The sequence below is a fragment of the Canis lupus genome, chromosome 22, assembly GCF_048164855.1.
Source record: "Canis lupus baileyi chromosome 22, mCanLup2.hap1, whole genome shotgun sequence".
NCBI classification, from domain to species: domain Eukaryota; kingdom Metazoa; phylum Chordata; class Mammalia; order Carnivora; family Canidae; genus Canis; species Canis lupus.
Window position 1 is genome coordinate 19,315,449 of NC_132859.1, and position 21,602 is coordinate 19,337,050.

Sequence of the window (21,602 nt, forward strand, 5' to 3'; positions counted from 1 at the left end):
TAAATTTTACCTTTATCTAAACTATCTTTGGAATTAAAATATGTACAAACAATTGCTCAGCATAATACTAAACACTTTAATCCACAGGCTCTGTGACTTTGGAACAGATAGTTGTGAAAATTAATGGTTCTGCATGGTTCAGAAAGACCAGAGGTGTCAAGATAAAAAGATGGATTACAAAAAGGCTCTAGAAAAAAAGTATAACTTGTAGCACATGATGGTGTTGAAAATGGATGAGTGTATTTGCATGTACCTTATATTTGTGTGCATATACACATACACGTATCCTACAGATGCATACGTGAGAGTTCATGTTTGTCACCATGAGTACTTTCATGTAGGCAATCAAACCTGTTATACATATGCTTTATTTCCACCCCCAAAGGGAGCTACATTTGCCTTTACCTTATCTTCAGGAAACCAGCATCTAACCCATCTACAAAGGGCTTCAGTATCTGACAGGCTCCACTCTGGCACCTGCTTTGGACATGGGATATTTTTGGCAAAGGTGCAGAGTAGAAGGGCAGGGGCAGGCCCCAGCCCCAGTAAGTGAGCCTCCGAAAGAGCTCGAGGCACTTACGTCAGCACCAAGGACACCGACAACCCCAATCAAAGCTATTTAAGGCGGAATTGCCCTCGGAAATTGCCTCTCTCCAGCCGCCCCCAGCCCTCTCCACGCAGTGCGTCACTATCTCGGGACCCTCAGTGGTTAATTGGATGCAATCTTTCCATCTCGCTTTTCGCCAAGCCCGGCGGAAGCCTGGACGGAGATGCAGGGCCCCGCTCACCCCAACACGAGTCTCCTTCCCGCTGGCCCGCGCGACCCTTCTTCCATCCCTTTCCTCCTCTTAAAAGAAACCAAAGGGGTGCACGCAGTATAGAAATTCTTCAGCGCCCAGAGACCGATCAGAGAAGGCTCGTGTTTCCCTCCCCAGGCCCGGGGAAGCTGAGCGGACTTGCCTTGCGCCTCCAGCCAGCACACATGGCCGTAGCCGGCCCTTCTCCACTATTCCCTGCCCTCGCCTTTCGGTCCGGGGGGTGGGGGTGGGGGGCAGATTTCTACAAACCATTTATTCTCCATGAAAACCTCAACCCAGATGCCGGCTTACAAGAGTCACAGACATAAGAGAAGAAGAATACCAATTCTTGGCCACGTTTCTAAAACCAGCAATTTTTAAAGTTTGGATGTAAAGCCATCTCCTGATGCCGCAGGACTCATGCTTGTTTAGGTAGCTCCCGGGCCAGAGGAAAGCAACGCCCCTAGCCTTTATTGTGGAGACTGGCGAAGGGCCCACAGGTGCTAGGGCGGCAGAAACCCGGGGCGCAGGGGCCCTGGTCGATGCTCACCCTGCTGCCAGTGTCCCGGTTCTCCAAGAAACCCGTGCAGGGAACGGCGGGGACCGCGGCGCTTCTGACGTCCAACAGATCCACACCCCCACCCGCTACGGAGGTTGGTGAAGGGGGCGGGGTGCTTCGCCTCAGGCCCCGCCCAACCCCCCAAAAGGGGCTCTGCCCCTTAGGTGCCACAGCTAAAAGTGGGTGCGTGGGGTTCGGGGTCCGCTCTCGCTCCTTTCGGGCGGGGCGGCCTGGCAGGCAGAGTCCAGGTGCCAATCTGCCGCTGCCGCCTGACCCGGGGCCCGGTTACCTGTGCGTCACCGCGAGGAAGGTGCGCGGGACCCTCTGGCCGGGAATGCTCGCCGCCACGCGCCGGGTCCAGCCGTTAAGCGGATCGTGGCCGCCGTGGGCTTCGCCGGGGAATTGGCGGCCAGGGCTGCCGAGGCCGCCAGGCGGGGCGTGGAGGGGGCGCCGCGGGCGCGGACACTGCGCCTGCGCCTCCTGCTGCCCGCCCCCCAACGCTGCCCCGGCCAGCCTGGAAGACCGCTGGGGACGCCCGGGACGTGCGCCCGAGCTGAGCCAGTGCCCCCTACCCGCGCCAGGGGAGGGCCCGAGGCGCCGGGAGACTGCCTGCCCGGGACCCCTGCAGCCGCCGCCCCTGCAGACAGCAGGATTGAGGCAATGAGCTGTCAGCCAGGGTGACGTGGTCTTCTGGAAGGGGGCAGGGAGGCAGCCTCAGTCCATTTCAAACGGTCTGTTCGTGTGTAAAGTCGCAGGTCGATGCCTCGATATTTAAAATATGTTTAGCATTCGTAAATCGTGGTCGGCGAAGGGCTTTGGGCATCCCCAAGTCCACCTGGCATTTTACCGATGAAAGTGTCATGGAAGGGTCTTGACATTGCAGAGCTGGGTCCTGGACTCAGGTTTACAGACCCTAATCCCCTGCTGAATGAATATAGTCTCTTGGAAACAGACTGGATCATAAAAGCAACGGTCTAGATGGGTCAAGAGGACAGACAGGAAGGCTATTACTTTCCTAGGCCAGGCAAGAAAGAGTGAGGCCTGAACCAAGGTGCTAGCTGTGGGAAAAGATAGAACGGGACTGCTGGGTTTTCCTCTGTCTCTCCAGATCCACTCTACACCTTCCTCTGTGACTCAGGGCTGATCTTAATGGACTCCATCAGTTGTTCTATGACTTTCACTTGGTTTTGGCCAATGGGAGGCATCTGCAGGACATCACAAGGCAGGATAGCATTCAAGACCTCCCCCGACGCCCACCGAGGGCCACTCTGTTAGCAGTGGCTATGCTCTTTATCTGACAGCCATTACTCCAATCCTGCAGCCCTCTCCTACAGTTCTCTCTGGTTCTGTACCATTCACTGCCCTTGCCCCTTGGGAATGGGGCTGTAATGGATCACAGAAGTTTCCTTTAACCCTTCCCACACCTTTTAAAAAGTCCCTTCCTTAAATTCTCAACTATCCCTGGGTGTGCCACAACATCTTTTCCCCACCATCTTTTGCCTACCATTCCAGCACACTATAATAGATTTTACTTCACAGTGATTGGGAAAATTCATGAGAAAACAAAAAAAATGTAAAAGAAAAATGGGGTTTTAAAAGAGTGAGATGTCTCCCAGAGTCATCATGACAATTCCCTGGGCGCTAGGCAACCATCATACTAGATGGTCTCCTCAATGGATCCTCCAGTGTGAGGGCACCAAGGACAGTTTGAATAGACTCAAGAAAGGAATTCAGACCACTCATAACTGATGTATTCACAAAGAAACTGGAGATCATCTGAGTGTCCAGTATAATAGAACTTTTGGATGCCTCTTGATAGTGAAGAGACAATCTAGATCTTTATGGAACAAGTGCTGGTGCTCTCCAACTACAGCTGGGGTGATTTTGAATAAGTGAATATCTTAGGATACTTAAAAGAGTCCTGGACACAGTGTCTAAAAAATGTGTTTATGAAAGAGTTGCTGAGTAAAGCAGCTGTTGATGAGAGTCTGGCTGTTTCTGTAGAAAACCCAAAGAATGTTCCCAAAGTGGGGGGATATAAAAGGCAATAGAGTAATAGTTATTACATTCCCCTAGCATTCCATATCACCTTGGTCTAAATCCAGGACCTGACCATTTCTATGGCTTGGAAAACAAACAAAAAAAACCAAATTGGTTTAACTAGTTTCTTTCTCCACTCTCCTGCAACACACACACATACACACACACACACACACACACACACAACAAAACAAGGCACTATTGTGGCAAAACTTACCCAAAAGGAACCCCAGGGGTAGCTGTTTGCAAACAGAATTAATATCCAAGCAAACACACTATTTGTGCTGAATACAAATAACACCAGAACAGAAAAATCTAACATGTATTTTCAGCCTCTCATCCTTTTGAAGAGAAAAACTGCTTTGTTGTTCAGAAAGCAGGCTGGGCATTAATTGCACTGATCTAGATAAGAAGAGGTACAGAAGCACAGGAGCCTCAGAAGGCTAGACTTATCTACAAAACTCAGCTAGATTTTATGTTTCTCTTGGAAGAAGTGGGGGAGGGTAAGAGAAACGTTTTGAGTCTGAAAGTGAGAAAAACAAAGATGTAGAGTGAGCCAAGTTTAAGAGAGAAGGTTTTTGAGAGATTTGAAAAAGTAAGACTAGGGAGTTAGCACAGCTACCATTCTGATGACATAGATATTGAGAAACAGGGGAAAGGATTTTTAGATGTTTTGTTATATGTAATGAACGGAATTCTTTTGTGCATTGAGAGATTTTTCTTGCAAGTGTCAAAACCTCAAAATGAAACTGACTTAAGAAAAGGAATATTTGTAGCTTAATAATTGAAAAATCCATATCTGGATTTCAGGTATGGCTGGATTCAGAGTACAAACAATGTCTTCAGGATATGGCCTCTATTCACTTTGATTTCAAAGAGATTTAGTGATTTCTTCCCACCTCCCCACCTTTCTCCAGTGTTCAATTTATGTCATCCTTACAGCTGACCATTCCAGTAGAAATGGAGCATCTACTTCTAGGTAGTTCCAATAAAATCTTGGGATTATGTCTCATTAACAAATTCTGGATTATATACTTAACCATATTCCTTAGTCTGGGAACAAAGAATGGAGAAGAGCTCATTCTTCAAAGGAAAATCAAGGTTCTATTATCAGAAGAAAGCATATAGTGATGGACAGGTGAAAAAAGGACATGTATACATATCTCTCAAACTTCAGTTAAGATTTATAATATTTTTCAATTTTTTTTATACTAGACAAGTGCTTCTTTTGAAAATGACATCATGTTGACAGGAACAGCAAAGCAGCTGAAATGTTCTTTCAATCTAAAAAATAAAGTGAAATGTCTTGCTGTTCTTATAGAAAGAAGTACCAGAAAAGATTTTTTAAATATATTTTGTTCTGACTTTCTATATACACACAACCTTTATTTAAGTAAACAGGCCCCTTTTCTAGTCCCAGTAAACAATTCAGATCCTTCAAAGCCCAAAGAAGTTACTAGAGTTTCTGATTACCATTGTGGAAATACTTGCTTCTCCTATTACCACCACTACAACTTCACTTTTATAACTCGACACAAAGTTCAGTACTTGTAGCACTTTGGCCTAAACAACTAAGATTTGGTTTGTATACCCATACAGGAAGGCATACAGCAACACCCCATTTCAGGCGCATTCAGACTTTTATCAGCCTCAGGTACCTGGCATGTAACCACAAATTTGAAATAAGTGAGGCAACTTGCTATCACAAAGTATAAGTACTTGCCTTAGTCTCCAAATTATGTACAAAATTAAAAATGCAAATACATTCATAATTAAAAAGAAACACCCAACAAACTAGGAATAGGAGGAAACAATCTCAACAAAATAAGGGCCATATATGAAAAACCCATAGTTAACATTATATTTCAACAGTGAAAGATTGAAAGCTTTTCCTCAGGAATAAGACAAGAATGGCCACTGTCATCACTTCTATTCAACATAATACTACAATTTTAGCCAGAGCAATTAGGCAAGAAAAAGAAACAGTGTCCAAACTAGAAAGAAGTAAAATGAACTCTGTTCAGACATGAGTTTATATCTATAAAACCCTAAATGCTCTACCAAAGAAAACTGATAGAACTGATAAATCAATTCAGCAAAATTGAAGACTACAAAACCAATGTTTAAAAATCAGTTGTGGGCAACCCAGGTGGCTCAGCGGTTTAGTGCCTGCCTTTGGCCCAGCGTGTGATCCTGGAGACCCGGGATCGAGTCCCACATCAGGCTCCCTGCATGGAGCCTGCTTCTCCCTCTGCCTGTGTCTCTGCCTCTGTGTGTGTGTGTGTGTGTGTGTGTGTGTGTATCTCTCATGAATAAATGAAATCTTTTTTAAAATAAAATAAAATAAATTTAAAAAAATAAAAATCAGTTGCATTTGGAAGGCCTGGGTGGCTCAGTGGTTAAGTGTCTGCCTTCGGCTCAGGCTCATGATCCTGGGGTTCTGGAATGGAGTCCCACATCTGGATCCCCACAGGGAGCCTGCTTCTTCCTCTGCCTATGTCTCTGCCTCTCTCTGTGTGTCTCTCATGAATAAATAAAAAATTTTTAAAAATCAGTTGCAGGTCAACTAATATTCGATAAAGGAGGAAAGACTATCCATTGGAAGAAAGATAGTCTCTTCAATAAATGGTGCTGGGAAAATTGGACATCCAAATGCAGAAGAATGAAACTAGACCACTCTCTTTCACCACACACAAAGATAAACTCAAAATGGATGAAAGATCTAAATGTGAGACAAGATTCCATCAAAATCCTAGAGAAGAACACAGGCAACACCCTTTTTGAACTCTGCCACAGTAACTTCTTGCAAGATACATCCACGAAGGCAAAAGAAACAAAAGCAAAAATGAACTATTGGGACTTCATAAAGATAAGAAGCTTTTGCACAGCAAAGGATACCGTCAACAAAACTAAAAGACAACCTGCAGAATGGGAGAAGATATTTGCAAATGACATATCAGATAAAGGGCTAGTTTCCAAGATCTATAAAGAACTTCTTAAACTCAACACCAAAGAAACAAACAATCCAATCATGAAATGGGCAAAAGACATGAACAGAAATCTCACAGAGGAAGACATAGACATGGCCAACATGCACATGAGAAAATGCTATGCATCACTTGCCATCAGGGAAATACAAATCAAAACCACAATGAGACACCACCTCACACCAGTGAGAATGGGGCAAATTAACAAGGCAGGAAACAACAAATGTTGGAGAGGATGCGGAGAAAAGGGAACCCTCTTACACTGTTGGTGGGAATGTGAACTGGTGCAGCCACTCTGGAAAACTGTGTGGAGGTTCCTCAAAGAGTTAAAAATATACCTGCCCTACGACCCAGCAATTGCACTGTTGGGGATTTACCCCAAAGATACAAATGCAATGAAACGCCGGGATACCTGCACCCCGATGTTTATAGCAGCAATGGCCACGATAGCCCAACTGTGGAAGGAGCCTCGGTGTCCAACGAAAGATGAATGGATAAAGAAGATGTGGTTTATGTATACAATGGAATATTACTCAGCTATTAGAAATGACAAATACCCACCATTTGCTTCAACGTGGATGGAACTGGAGGGTATTATGCTGAGTGAAGTAAGTCAGTCGGAGAAGGACAAACATTATATGTTCTCATTCATTTGGGGAATATAAATAATAGTGAAAGGGAATATAAGGGAAGGGAGAAGAAATGTGTGGGAAATATCAGAAAGGGAGACAGAACGTAAAGACTGCTAACTCTGGGAAACGAACTAGGGGTGGTAGAAGGGGAGGAGGGCGGGGGGTGGGAGTGAATGGGTGACGGGCACTGGGGGTTATTCTGTATGTTAGTAAATTGAACACCAATAAAAAATCTAAAAAAAATCAGTTGCATTTCTATATAGTAATAATAAACTATTTAAAAGGGAAATTAAGAAAATTCTATTTACAATAGTTTCAAAAAGAATAAAATACTTAAGAGTAAACTTAACAGACACAAAAAACTTATACACTGAAAATTATAAAATATTGCTGAAAGAAAGACACAAATGGAAAAATATCCTATGTTGATGGACTAAAAGACTTAAATTTACTAAGATGTCAATACAACCCAAAGTGATCTACAAATTGAATGCAACCCCTATCAAAATCCCAATGATGTTTTTGCAAAAATAGAATAATCTATCCTGAAATTCATGTGGAAACTTAAGGGATCCTAAATAACCAAAACAATCTTGAAAATGAAGAACAGGGACACCTGGGTGGCTCAGCGGTTGAGTGTCTGCTTTTGGCTCAGGAGTCCCAGGATCAAGTCCTGCATCAGGCTCCCTGCATGGAGCCTGCTTCTCCCACTGCCTATGTCTCTGCCTCTCTCTATCTGTGTCTCTTATGAATAAATAAATAAAATCTTTAAAAAAAGAAAATGAAGAACAAAATTGGAGGTCTTTTGTATCCTAATTTAAAAACTTACCACAAAGCTAAACTAATCAGGACCCCTGGGTGGCTCAGTGATTGAGCATCTGCTTTTGGCTCAGGGCATGATCCCAGGGTCCTGGGTGGAGTCCCCACGGGAAGCATGCTTCTCCCTCTGCCTATGTCTCTGTCTGTCTCTGTGTGTCTCTCATGAATAAATAAATAAAATCTTTAAAAAGCTGCAGTAATCAAAATAGTGTAGTAGTAGCATAAGAGAGACCTATAGACCAATAGAATAGAATAGAGCCCAGAAATAAACTCTTATATATACAGTCAAGAGAAATGTACCAAGACCATGCAATGGGGAAAGGATAATCTTTTTAACAAATGATGTTGAGAAAACAACATGGATATCCACATGCAAACATGGCATTACACCATATACAAAAATTAATTCAAAATTGGTCAAAGACCTAAATGTAAGGGCCAAAGCTCTTAGAAGTAAACATAGGGCAAAAGCCTGATCACATATGATTTGGCAATGATTTCTTGGATGACCAAAGAAACAAGTCAAAATTAAATGTCTTTTGTGCATCAAAAGAACCTATCAACAGAGTGAACCAAGACAACTCATGGAATGGGAGGAAGTATTTGCAGATCATTTGTCTGATAAGTGTTTTTAACTCAACAACAAAATAAAAAACTGATCAAAAAATTATCAAAAGGCTTGGGTAAACATTTTTTTTCAAAGAAAATATACAAATGGCTAATTTATACATGAAAAAATGTTCAAAATCACTAGTCATTGGGAAATGCAAATCAAAACCACGATGAGGTACCACTTCATATCTATTAGTTATCATAAAAAAAGAAAAACAGAAAATACCAAGTGTTGACAAGGATGTGTAGAAATTGGAACCCTTGTGCATTGCTGGTAGGAATGTAAAGTGGAAAACCCACTATGGAAAACAGTGTGGCAATTACCCAAAAGATTAAAAATAGAATTACCATATGATTCAGCAATTCTACTTCTGGGTACATACCCAAAAGAAATGAAAGCAGGAACTTGAACAAATATTTGTACACCCATGTTTATAGCAGTACTATTCACAATAGCTAAAATGTAGAAGCAATCCAAATGTGCAGTGACAGATGAATGGATAAACAAAATATGGTATATACATATAATAGAATTTTGCTCAGCCTTTAAAGTGAAGGAAATTCTGACTCTTGCTACAGCATAGATGAGCCCTAAAGGCCCTAGGCTAAGTAAAATAAACGAGTCACAAAAGATAAACATTGTATAAATCTACTTACTTGAGGTATCTAGAGTAGTCGAATTTGTAGAGACTGAAAATAGAATGGCCATACCAAGGCTGGGTGGGTGGGCGAATGAGGACTTAATATTTAAAGGGTACAGAATTTCAGTTGGGGAAGATAAGAAGTTCTGGAATTGGACCATTGGTGGTTGCACAATAATGTGACTATACTTAATGCCAAACAAAAAATTAAAAATCACGGGAGGAATCACCAATAGGGAGAACAAGCAGATGCAACAGGAAAGATTATTTCCAGCCTTAGTTGGTTCTCACAGGCACTGTGGATCCCCACAGTGGGTAATCCCCACTGTGGATCACCACAGTCCAGGTGATTTGCCTGATGCTTTTGGCCACAAGGCTACTTTGCCACCACCATGACAATGCTCTAGCCAGACCAACTAGCGCCATCAGCTACTTTCTGTATCCCTCACAGTGCTTGCAGGAACCTCTGCATCCCTTCCATTCCATACAGGAGTATCAGTAGAGTCACAAGTGTCAACTTAGTTCTCTGCCTATCTTGTCTATGTCACACTGCATTTGGATTTCATTCCGCTTTTACCATCCTATGTTGGTTCAGAGCCACCCCATAAAGCCTTCTGCTCCCATATTTTGAAATTGGTATAGAACCCAAGCCCCTTCTACTTTCAGCTTTCTCCACATCTATTTAAAAGCCTTACTGGAAAAAAATAAAATAAAATAAAATAAATAAATAAAATAAAATAAAATAAAATAAAATAAAATAAAATAAAAGCCTTACTGGAATTTCTACCAGGAAGGTCAAAGTCACAAGAATCTGCCTGCTTACTCCCACTCTCTCTCTTTCTTCTCTTTTGTGCACTCAAGTAGAAAATTGAACTTTGACTCTCTTTTTTCTTTTCTCATTGAATTCCTTTTTTTAGGAGTCCTAATCCTCCCCACCCTCATGGTTGGTAGATACCTTTGATTGACTAGAGAGGTCACATACATAGAAATGAAAAAAAAAAAAAAAGCATTTTGGTATATTCTTTTAAATTAAGTAAAACAGGTGATTTGGGCAATAAGGGAATATAATTGCTCATGTAACTGAACAGTCTGGAGTTTTAGGCCAGGCTAAATCCAAATGCTGAAATAATGGGGTCAGGTCTCAGTTTCTCACTGTTTCTCAAATCCACTTCATCACTGACTCTACTTTTGACAGGCTTCTTCCCCCTGCAGTTTCAAGATGACCAGCAGAGACTCTGGAACCCATATGCTTCCCTGTTCGTGTGAAGAGAGGAAGAGCACTTTCCCTCTCCAACTTGTTGAACCAAAGTCCTGATCTTAGTCTGGTTGGACCTGTGTTTATTAGCTTAAGATAAACACCAGGGGATCCCTGGGTGGCTCGGTGGTTTGGCACCTGCCTTTGGCCCAAGGCGCTATCCTGGAGTCCCGGGATGGAGCATGGAGCCTGCATGGAGCCTGCTTCTCCCTCCTCCTGTGTCTCTACCATTCTCTCTCTCTCTCTCTTTCTTCTCTCTCTATGTCTATCATGAATAGATAAATAAATCTTTAAAAAAAAAAACCACCATATCACATATCCTATATCCCATTCTTAAACCAGAAAAGGGATAGCGTCGGGTTCTCCTGAAGCCTGTGGACCATGGGAATCAACGTTAGATACTATTACCAAGAAAAGAGGGAATGTGTGTTAAGTGACCAGAGACATCAATGTCCACTACCACTGATGTCTACTAGATCTGATTTGACCTGCTACTCAACAGGTATTTATTGAACAAAATATTTTTTAATGCAAAACAGAAACATCTTAATTGGGGTACCTGGTTGGCTCAGTCAGTGAAGCATCTGCCTTTGGTTTAGGTCATGATCCTGGAGCCCTGGGCTGGAGCCCCGAGTTGGGTGCCCTGCTGAGTGAGGAATCTGCTTCTCCCTCTCTCTCTGCCCCTCCCCACCTGCTCATGCTTTCTTGTGTGCTCTCTCTCATGCTCTCAAATAAATAAATAAAATCTTTTTTTTTTTTTTTTAAAGAAGCTGTTAGTCTTCAGATGCCCCTTCTGATCCACACAGCAGGGAAACTACCCTCTGCCCACCCCTAGTGGGAGGCTGGAGGCCTTCCTTCTGAGAGTGATGAGGAATGTTCTTTGGAGAAGGAAAATCTGAGTATCAACACTGGCAGAATTGGGCACAACTGAGGTTAGGGAAATCCATATGGGAAACAGGAGGATATGGATGGTTACATACTGAATATCGAAACCACCAGCCCTCCTCTCTGTCCTGGATCCCAGAATATTGACAGCCAGGCCTGTACTGTCCAAGAGACTGGAACATCTTTCTCTGATCATTTTGACAAGCTCCAGAGAAATACTTCAAAATTTTGACCTGGGGATTTGCTAACCAACTGGCCCTGCTAGACCACTGTATGGTGAAATCCACCATTGACAAGCCCCAATCCATGTTTTCAAAGACTTCAGTCAGCTTTTTATGCCCCATCCTTAAATGTGAGCAGAGTCCAAGGAAACAGAGCCTATTCAGGAAAGAAAAAAAAATGTTTTTTTATTATCAAAGTTCTCAGATGGATATTATATCAATGAAAGAAGAAACGGATATATTTATAAAAAGGGATTTAAGGGCCCCTGAGTGGCTCAGTTGGTTAAGTGTCCAACTCTTGATTTTGGCTCAGGGCATGATCTCAGGGTCCTGGGATTGAGTCCCGTGTTCTGCTCCAAGATCAAGTCTGCTTGAGGATTCTCTTCCTCTGCCCCTCCCCACTCACATATTCTCTCACTCTCTAAAATAAATAAATAAATCTTTTAAAAGGGGGGATTTATCAAAAGGAAAAGGGCATATTTATACAAAGAGAACCTTAAAATTTAAAACTTGATAGTAGCATTTTTTATTTTTTATTTTTTTATTTTTGCACTTTTGCATTTTTTTAAACTTAATAAAAATATTGAAAGAGCCAGTCCCCCATAATATGAAAGTAAAAGGAAAAAAAGGTGGAATATTGGTAAGAAAAGATAAGAAGATTAGAAGGTAAGGCAATTGGAAAAGTAAGAAAATTAGAAGACCTGCTCAGGAAGTCCAAGATCCAGATAAAGAGTCCAAAAAGAAAGAAAAAAATAAAAAATAAAAAAAAATAAAAAAAAAATAAAAAGAGTCCAAAAAGAGAGAACAGAGAGCACAGAGGGAAGGAAATAATTCTTGAAATAATTCAGGACGATATTCTAGTTTACAGATTGAAAGGGCCTATAGAGTAGCCAGCACAGTACTCTAAAATAGGCCTTCATGGGGGATCCCTGGGTGGCCCAGTGGTTTAGCACCTGCCTTCGGCCTAGGGCGTGATCCTGGAGTCCCAGGATCAAGTCCCACATCGGGCTCCCTGCATGGAGCCTGCTTCTCCTTCTGCCTGTGTCTCTGCCTCTCTCTGTGTCTGTCATGAATAAATAAAATTTTTTAAAAAATAGGCCTTCATCAAGGCATATCTTAGTGAAATTTCAGAACCCTGGGGACAAACAGAACATCTTCTAGCTTCCAGAAAGAAGTGAACAAAATTTTCATAGAGACCATATAAAAAAAAAAAATCAGAATCAGAATCTTGGGCTTCTTAAAAAGCCCCTCTGATGTGCTCAGAGCTTCCAACCAAATCTTCAGTGCTCCACTCTAAAATATGAGTTAAAGACAGAAGCCAAAGGAAAAATTGTAAATAATAATAGCAAGAGACTGAGCCCAATCTAAAAGTCTAAAATTCCCTCTCCTCTCCACCACTCCCTGAGCAACCACTGGAATAGATGGAGCCAGAGCCAGAGACCTCCTGGGAGCCTTCTCTTTCTTTTCCCCTAGGCTCCACCTCTGCAATAGCCACCCTTCTATGTTCATTGTCTCTGTCTCTGTCTCTCTCTCTCTCACTAGCTTGATGTGAGGGGTTCAATCATGCTGCTTTTCTTGATAGCAACATTATTAATTATGGCTATCTAAGAAATAGACAAAGATCCCGAGTTCAGGCCTTGACAGTATAGAGCTGCATTTCTTTGTGGACAAAGAATCAGACTAGATTTAATGACAAAATCTAAATTTGTATAAGACTTCCCCATTTCCTTGAAACATAATGCTCCATTGATTGCAAGCTGAGTCATATATTGGGCCTGCTTCTCACACTGTCAGCGGGAAGTGTAATTCCTGAATGACTCCCAGCAGACATTTATAGATTTTTCAGTCTGTTGAGTTATAAAAGATACCCAAAGTCTTTTTTTTTTTCCTGAAGACCTTTAAATAAATTTTGATCTCAACAGCTAAGTCATTGAACATAATTATATGCAACACACTGGGAGTAATCTGCATTGAAGCAAGAGTTGAGGTAATGAGGCCAGAAAAATATCAAGTAAGTGTGTGAAGAAACAAAAAACAGAAGACTGAGGACTAGAGTTTCACCTTCCAGTTTGCTCTTATTTAAGAGACAGAAGAAAGTAATAACCGCTCACAGAAAGAGGGCAAAGATGAGAATAAGTACCAGGACAGAAATTAAAGAGATTATGTGGAGAAAGGGTGGAGGACAGAGTAAAATATGTTGAGGGATGAAGGGATGTAGCAGACCAGTCAGTGCTCTATCCAGAAAGTCTCAGGTCTTATAGGATAGGACTCCTGACTCCAATTGTCTCAGGGCCTTTGTCTGCCCCAACACTGTCAAGCTAGAAACACCCAGGAATTTATGCTCCCCTCTCCTCATTCCAGCAACCCCCAACCAATGACTAACTAGAGTTGATGTATAAACATCCCAGATACCACATCTCTTTGATAACTCTGAGCGCATGCTCAATGCTGAGTCTCACAGTGCCCAGGCAGGATCAAGTTCAGTTACTCGCAGTGGTTAACTGAATCGATAGGGCACCATTTATCAGCTTCCTTCCTTTTTCCTACCCACTTCCCTATACTCTTACTGGTCCTTTCTGGCATCCTCTCCAAAAGACTGGAATGAGAAAAGGCCATTGATAAGATAGCATGTATGTCTTTGAAAGATCAAGGTCAGTAGAATGGAATAGGCAAAAGTCATACAGATGGATTCTAAGGGGACAGTTGGAAATGAGGAATCTGAGATGGAAATAGAAAACAACTCCTTCCAGAAGCTTAGCATTTAAATGAGGAAAGGAAATGGAGAAATTAATGGGGCAATGGGAGTGGGCCAAAAAAATTGGTGTTTGTGTCTATCTAGGAGAGATCCAATGCATATTTTTTAGACATTTAACTCTAGGGCCATTTATGTATTCCTGGAAGCGCCCCTCCCTTTCTAGTTTCGCTTTCTACCTCTCTTCTATTTTTATCATCTCTTTAGCTCCTCTTCTTTGCCCAGACTTAAATGTTTGTTTTCCTAAGGATTCTACATTTGGCCCCCTCTTCATTTCTTTCTACACCCTCTCTAACAACCTAAATCTCTACCATGACTTAAACGTCCCCCTATACAGTACTGATTTCCTAAATCTGTATCTTTAACCCCTTTCCTGGGCTCCAGATCCATGTGTTCAACAGCCTACTTTATAATTTTCCTATCTATCCAGCCGGCACCTCAAATTAATCATGCAAAAATTGAACTTGCTATCTTCTCCTCAAATTCATTTTTTCCTTATATTTAATTGAGGTACTACCATGTATTCAGTTACGCATATCAATCAAATACAAAGTGAGACTCATCCTGAACCTGACTCTCTCATCACCTTCATCCCGTCAGTCATTAAGTTGAATAAGTCATTTCCTTTTCTATAACATCTCCCAAGACTACCCATGCCTTCCATCTCCACTGTTCCTGCCTGAGTTGTGGCCATTGTCATATCTTGCATGGACTATAAGGGTCTCCTAAGGGGCCTCACTGCTTTTAGCCTTGACCCCTTCAGTACATTCTTTACACTCCTGCCAAATAGATTTCCTGCTGCTTAAAACATTTCCAGGCCTTCCTGGTGTGTGTGTGTGTGTGTGTGTGTGTGTGTGTGTGTGTGTGTGTGTGTGAGAGAGAGAGAGAGAGAGAGAGAGAGAAAGAAAGAAGGAAGGAAGGAAGGAAGGAAGGAAGGAAGGAAGGAAGGAAGGAAGGAAGGAAGGAAGGAAGAAAGAAAAAGAAAGAAAGAAAGAAAGAAAGAAAGAAAGAAAGAAAGAGAAAGAAAGAAAGAAAGAAAGAAAGAAAGAAAGAAAGAAAGAAAGAAAGAAAGAAAGAAAGAAAGAAAGAAAGAAGAAAGAGACTCTTTAGAGGGGTTATGGTCAGAGCTGGAGAAAATTGTGCTGAGGACCCAGCCTGAAAAATATCAGACTTCTGGGTCTGTTTGTAGTAGGTTTAAAATAAGAATCTGCCCACCATCATGAAAGATAGTGACTCCACTAGAATCTTTCCTTGGGGTCAGCCCCTGTGAATCAGGATAGAGATAGGAAAAACATCCCCCCATATTTTTCATCTATTGGTGACAGCCACCAGCAGAAGGTCCAAGGTTAAGAAGTAGAGCTGAATGAAGGTCATGATATAGACCAAAAGGTCAAGGTACAGGGGTCCTTCTAAGACAAACATCTTCAAGTTTAAGGCAAAGGCCAACATGGCAAGCCACAAGAGGGGATTTTTTTTCTCTTAGAAAATTCTTATTTAGAAAGTTTGTTCTGAAAAAAAAATTTTTTTTAAAAAGAAAGTTTGTTCCAGATTGAGGAGGGAAGCATTCTCATCCCAGCTCCCACACCGGTCAGCAATAACATCTGCCAAGATAGTGATCTTCAATCTGAGGCATGAGCAGTCCTACGGGCCCATGAAGACTTTCTAAGGGGTTCAAAGTCAAGATGATTCTAGGAGAATCAATATTCAGATCAACTTTCTTACTTCTTTTGTTTTAAATGATTGCTGTGGATTAGTATCCTGTAGGTTCTCCTATCCTTCCTACCACTTTACAGTTATCCTTCTCCCTATTTCTGAAAGAAAGACACTCCTCACCCATCCCGGATCTCACCATGGTGTACCAAAAAAGAGTGTGCATGTGTTGTGGAGGACTTGATATTGTGGTGCTGGTGCTGAGAAAGTGAACCACTGGGTAAGAAAACTTTCTGTTCTTTCTTCAACAAAATTGGAGGATCTAATCAAGTTATCAGCTGATGCTCTCAACAAAAATAATGTTTTATATTATACTGTTAGTTTTTGGCATCTCTTAACCAGAGCTGTAAGGAAACCATGCATCTCCCCAAAACTTCCATCACATTTTATACGTCAGGCCTTTGCTCAACCTGTTCTCTCTGCCTGGGATGACTTTCACCTCTTCCCTCACTTCCTCTTCTCCATCTAACAGTAAATTTCTCCCACAAACTGTCATCCATAACTGGCCCTTAATTTAGGGTGACCTACCACCCTGTTTGCTTGGGACTGAGAGATTTCCTTGGAGTGAGGGACATTCAGTGCTGAAGCCAGGAAAGTCCCATCCTAGTTGGCCACTCTCCTATTACATGTTCAAAGGACTCACAATCTGACTTGGGAAAAGTGACCCAACTTTAGGTTGTTGGTCTATGTCTTTTCCCTTCTGATAGATTTCTCACCTGGGGAAGACAATCATTCTTCCATATTCCAAGAGCACTTTCTCAGGATAATACAATTCAAGTGCTTTAAGCATTTAAGTTACTCTATTCCCAATTACCAACTCACACTTCAGAAAGCAGTTATTTTGTGATCTTAAAAGAAACACTCTCTTCTCATTAATTAAACTCATTAAACATGCATATTTAATTCCTACCAGTGCATGCCTTAGATCTTTACTTCAAAATAATTCATCTACAAAGATTGAGGCTCCCAATCTCCTAAAAATAAGTTCAAGAGAAACATTATAAATTTTCTGTGAATGTATGAATGTGTATTTGGAGATGTGGAAGATAGAAGTTTGAGTTTAGGGGATCCCTGGGTGGCTCAGCGGTTTAGAGCCTGCCTTTGGCCCAGGGTGTGATCCTGGAGTCCCGGGATCGAGTCCCACGTCAGGCTCCCGGCATGGAGCCTGCTTCTCCCTCCTCCTGTGTCTCTGCCTCTCTCTCTCTCTCTCTCTGTCTCTATCATAAATAAATAAATCTTAAAAAGAAGAAGAAGAAGAAGAAGAAGAAGAAGAAGAAGAAGAAGAAGAAGAAGAAGAAGAAGAAGAAGAAGAAGTTGTTGTTGTTTGAGTCTAACCCTCAGGAGAGTTTCCAGAATTACCCCAGACCAGAATGTGGTCAGGCACAGAGAAGCCATAGAGACATGTTACCTAACTGAGCCTCAGTATTCAATCTGTACAGTAACCATAATAACACTTATCTTATTGGATTATCAAAAGGATTAAGAAAGGCAGTGTAGCAAGTTGGTTAGGAGCAGATTCTGGAGTTTAGCAGTCTGGGTTTGAATTTTGTCTTTATAAGCTTACCCACTCCACTGTGTGACCATGGCCAAGTCACTTAACATCTCTGTACCTCAATTTCTTTATCTGTAAGATAAGGATAACAATAGAAGTTGCTTCATAGGAGCACATGGGTGGCTGAGTGGTTGAGCATTCACCTTTGGCTCAGGTTGTGATCCTGGGGTCATGGGATCCAGCCCCACATCCAGCCCCTGCAGGGAGCCTGCTTCTTCCTCTGCCCATGTCTCCGCCTCTCTCTGCATATCTCTCATGAATAAATAAATAAAATCTGTTTTAAAAAAAAAAGTCTTTTTTGAAAAAAAGAAGCTGCTTCATAGGCTTGTTATGAGAATTAAAGGAATTAATACGTACAAAGTACTTAGAACAGTGCCTGGCACATGATAAGTGACACGTAAGTGTTTTCAAATGTGTGTGAAGTGCCTGGAACATTAATAGGCACCTAGGAAACAGAAGCTATTACAGTATTTATAGACATTCTTTCTTAGAATAACTGGATTCAACAGAAGTTCAACAGATTACTGAACCATGAGAATAGATTTTCTAACTCTCCAATGAGAGTCCTTTGTTCAAATTATTTAGGGCTCACTGAGAAAAGACTTTGAGAGGACAGTTTTGTTTTTATTTTTGTTTTTTGCATTGATAAGAAAATCTGACAATTGACAACAGAATTATTTCAAATAAATTGTTTTATATGCACAAGGCTCTTCCTGAAGTTTTCATTGCAAGTATTTTATTTTGGTCAGTGTTCTGCTTGCCCAAGACTGAAAGCAAGCATATCCAGCACAGTTCTGGGTCCAGATCAGCAGGCAGCCTTCCTCAGCAGGGCTCTCCCTGGTACACAGGACTGTGAAACCAATTTTGGATTACCATGGTAACTAAGGGAACGTCTAGAAAATTCTCCAAATGAAACATTCATTCAGGGTATCAACAGGCATGGCCTGAGGGGAGTGCGGAGGGGTGGGAGGACAAAAATGTACTGTCCTTGACTCAACCAAGCTCACAAATCTGTTGGAGTAAAAGAGTGTAAAATAATCACTACCTTTTTTTCCCTTCACATTTTAAAGCTTCTGAAATCATGTGTTGATGGATGAGTTCATTTAATGTTATGGAGTCCCCCAACCTAGATATCGATTATTAACTTAAAAGATTAAAAGACCTCTTACCATCTATAAGTTTTTGGAACTGAAAAAAATTGGTATACTTGTGTGCCATGTGCTACAACTGAAGCTCATACAAAGGATAGAGGGGCCAAGCGGTGGGGGTAGGGGGAAAACTGCCTGAGTATAGTGGAACTCTCTAGGAAGCTTTTTACAAGCTTCTGCCTTGGTTCTGAATTATTTGGATACAGAAAAAGATACAGGGTTCTACTAGCAGGATGCAAATACAATTGCCTCCTCTTTCTCTCTGTCTCCCCCTCTCTATTCAGAAAGCATGGTACACAGCCTCACCTTATAACACACAGTCGACAGAAAGACGAGAGAGAATCAGGACTTGGTGGTGGCAAGGGAGTGCTGCCAAGTTTTCAAGAGAAAGCAGTTCAGAGTTCTATGAGGCATCTCCTGATTACGGGGTGCTGGCATTTAAGTCAAGCTTTAAAATCATTGAGCGGGCCAAACAAAGCTCACCTTTGGGCCAGATTTGGCTCAGTAGTTAACAATTTACAACCTCTGCTCTGAAACTTGGACATTAAGCTTTGAGATTCAGTAAGACCTAGGACAGGAAAGAAGGTGTGGTGCCTTTAGGAAATTAGAAAGAGGCAAATGGAAAAGCAGTGGGTCTGACTGACATTCACTCCTCTCTCCTAGGTCTCTCTTTTGCTTCTATGTTTCTGTTCTCTAGTTTGCAGCTGTGACTGATACATATGTCCTCTACTGAACTCTAAACTCCCCCCATTGGATCCCTGGGGACTGTCCTGGGCTCCACCTGGAGTCTCTGCCCTGGCTTCTTGACCAGGAGTTGGTGCTATTTCTAAGCCCGCTGGCACTGTTCTCCTCCACCCAATCCCAAGGCTTCTGGCTGGGCCTGTCTTAAGCCCCACCTGTGCTGGCTGTGACACACAGCTAGTAAGGGCCACAAATAGGCCTTGAATTCAATCTGCCTGAGTCCAGTGTTCCATCCACGCAAATACACTACGTCCCAGGATTAGTATTTTCCTGCAGAAAGACAAGGTAAATCTGAATGTCAGTTTCTGTCTGTGAACTATAAAGCAAATTTGTGAGCATTTCAGTTTTGTTCTTTTTTGCCTTTTTTTGCCATCTCATATTCAGGGCCAACCCAGGCCTTACTCATTAGGCACAGCAGATACAGTCTATAGGGCCCAAGCTAATGTTTAGGGTCCATGAAAATTTTAATTTTCTTTTAAACCCAGAATAAAAACAAAATATAAAAATAATGAATATATAAACATACATAATGCCCCTGAACTGTATACTTAAAAACAACTAAAATGGTAAATTTCATGTTATGTATATTTTACCACAATAAAAAATGTGAATCCAGCCTGGATTATACCGCTTTTTTACCAATACAGTCTTTTTTTGGGGGATATACTAGACATACAGCATTAAGTTTCAATTATACAACATAGTAATTGAACAACTCTATATGCTATGCTATGCTTACCGCAAGTGTAACCATCTGTCACCACACAATGCTATTACAATATATGCCCTATTCTGTACCCTTCATCCCTGTGACTTACTAATTCTATAACTAGAAGCCTGTACCTCTCCCTTTCCTCTGGCAACTAGCAGTTTGTTCTCTGTATTTGTCTGTTTCTGCTCTTTTGACAACACAGTCTTAAAATATAATTTTTTATTTATTTTTTAATGGAGGGAAGGGCCCTAAAATTGAAAAGTGCCCAGGGCTCACGAAAATCATGTCAGTCCTGCTAGTAGTGAGTAGTTGGCTAATTCATATCAATGATGAGTTAGTATTTAAGGACCAAATCATACGGACTGAACTTCTTTCACTGGTCAATGGTTTCCAGGGCCTAATCACAAAGGTTATACACTATGATCCAGGTTCCCAACACCTGCCACCTGGTGACAGCTACAGAGCTCGTTCAGGTGAAATACTGAGCGCAGTGCTCCTAGAGCCTTATTAGCTCCAGTCTCCAATGTAGTTCTCTCACATCTTAGCACTGTCAAGACAGATAGTTGGAGACGAACAATTTTACTCCAAAGGGCATTTAAAAATTAACAACCGGGCAGCCCCGGTGGTTCAGTGGTTTAGCGCCGCCTTCAGCCTGGGGCGTGATCCTGGAGACCTGGGATGGAGTCCCACCTCAGGCTCCCGGCATGGAGCCTGCTTGTGTCTCTGCCTCTCTGTCTCTCATGAATGGATAAATGAAATCCTTAAAAAATAATAATAATAAATAAATAAAAATTAACAATCTCTTTCTGGGACTGGCAAAACAGTCTTCTAGTGGCCATTTCTGACTTGACTTTGCTCCCATCCAACCCACTATGACCTTTGTAAATATATATTTCTCTGGAATAAGATTATTCAGGGACTCCCAAAATTTTAATTATGTCACGAATCTTGATGGAAATCCCAGTTTTACTCAGGGCAAGTAAAATAAACGAACTAAAGCCTGTTATAGTTCGGGCTGGAATTGTATCAACATGCTTGGTACAATTAATATATTTTGAGAAAACAAGTGGGTTTTTCTTCCAGATGCATAGTTTGTGTTGCAATGAGGTCTTTCACACAGTCCCTCCGGGGGAGAAATCATGAATATGCACTTGGAAGTGAAAAGGCGTGAGGATCCCTGGAAGTGTCTCAGCAGACTTTGCCTGACCCTTCTGGAAGGGCAATGTCATTTCAGCCACAGAGAAATTACTGACTAGCTGACGGGGGGAGAAGGGGTGGGGGACAATGAAGAAATATCACATTAAAATTCAATGCAAAGTGAAAGCTTATCTTGAGCAAGGGTAAATGACTCAGCAAGAAACCTGTTTCCTGGATGTTAGTTACTGCTCTCTGCAATTCCTATATTAAATAAAAAAGCAGATTCTCATTATCCACTTAAAGTAATTCTACAACTCACCAGATGGAAAATAAGCAAAAAACACATTTCTTAGAATATATTTTAAATCCTAAAATGAAAGCACTGCTTAGGATCACAAGTGC

At 41.7% G+C, this 21,602-nt stretch overlaps 1 protein-coding gene across 3 annotated transcripts in view; it reads right to left on the reverse strand.

The window, feature by feature from the left end:
* SLC35G2 (solute carrier family 35 member G2) overlaps positions 1–21,602 on the reverse strand; it is a 111,129-nt gene that overhangs the window by 39,797 nt on the left and 49,730 nt on the right. Inside the window, exon 1 of one of the 3 annotated variants that reach the window (XM_072792621.1) lies at positions 1,646–1,825. The exons of 1 other annotated variant lie outside the window; for it this stretch is intronic. The gene's annotated coding sequence lies outside the window, so the exon portion shown is untranslated. Of the gene's footprint in view, positions 1–1,347; positions 1,485–1,645; positions 1,826–21,602 lie in introns of those variants that run through there. One more of the 3 variants, XM_072792622.1, reaches the window with a different exon arrangement.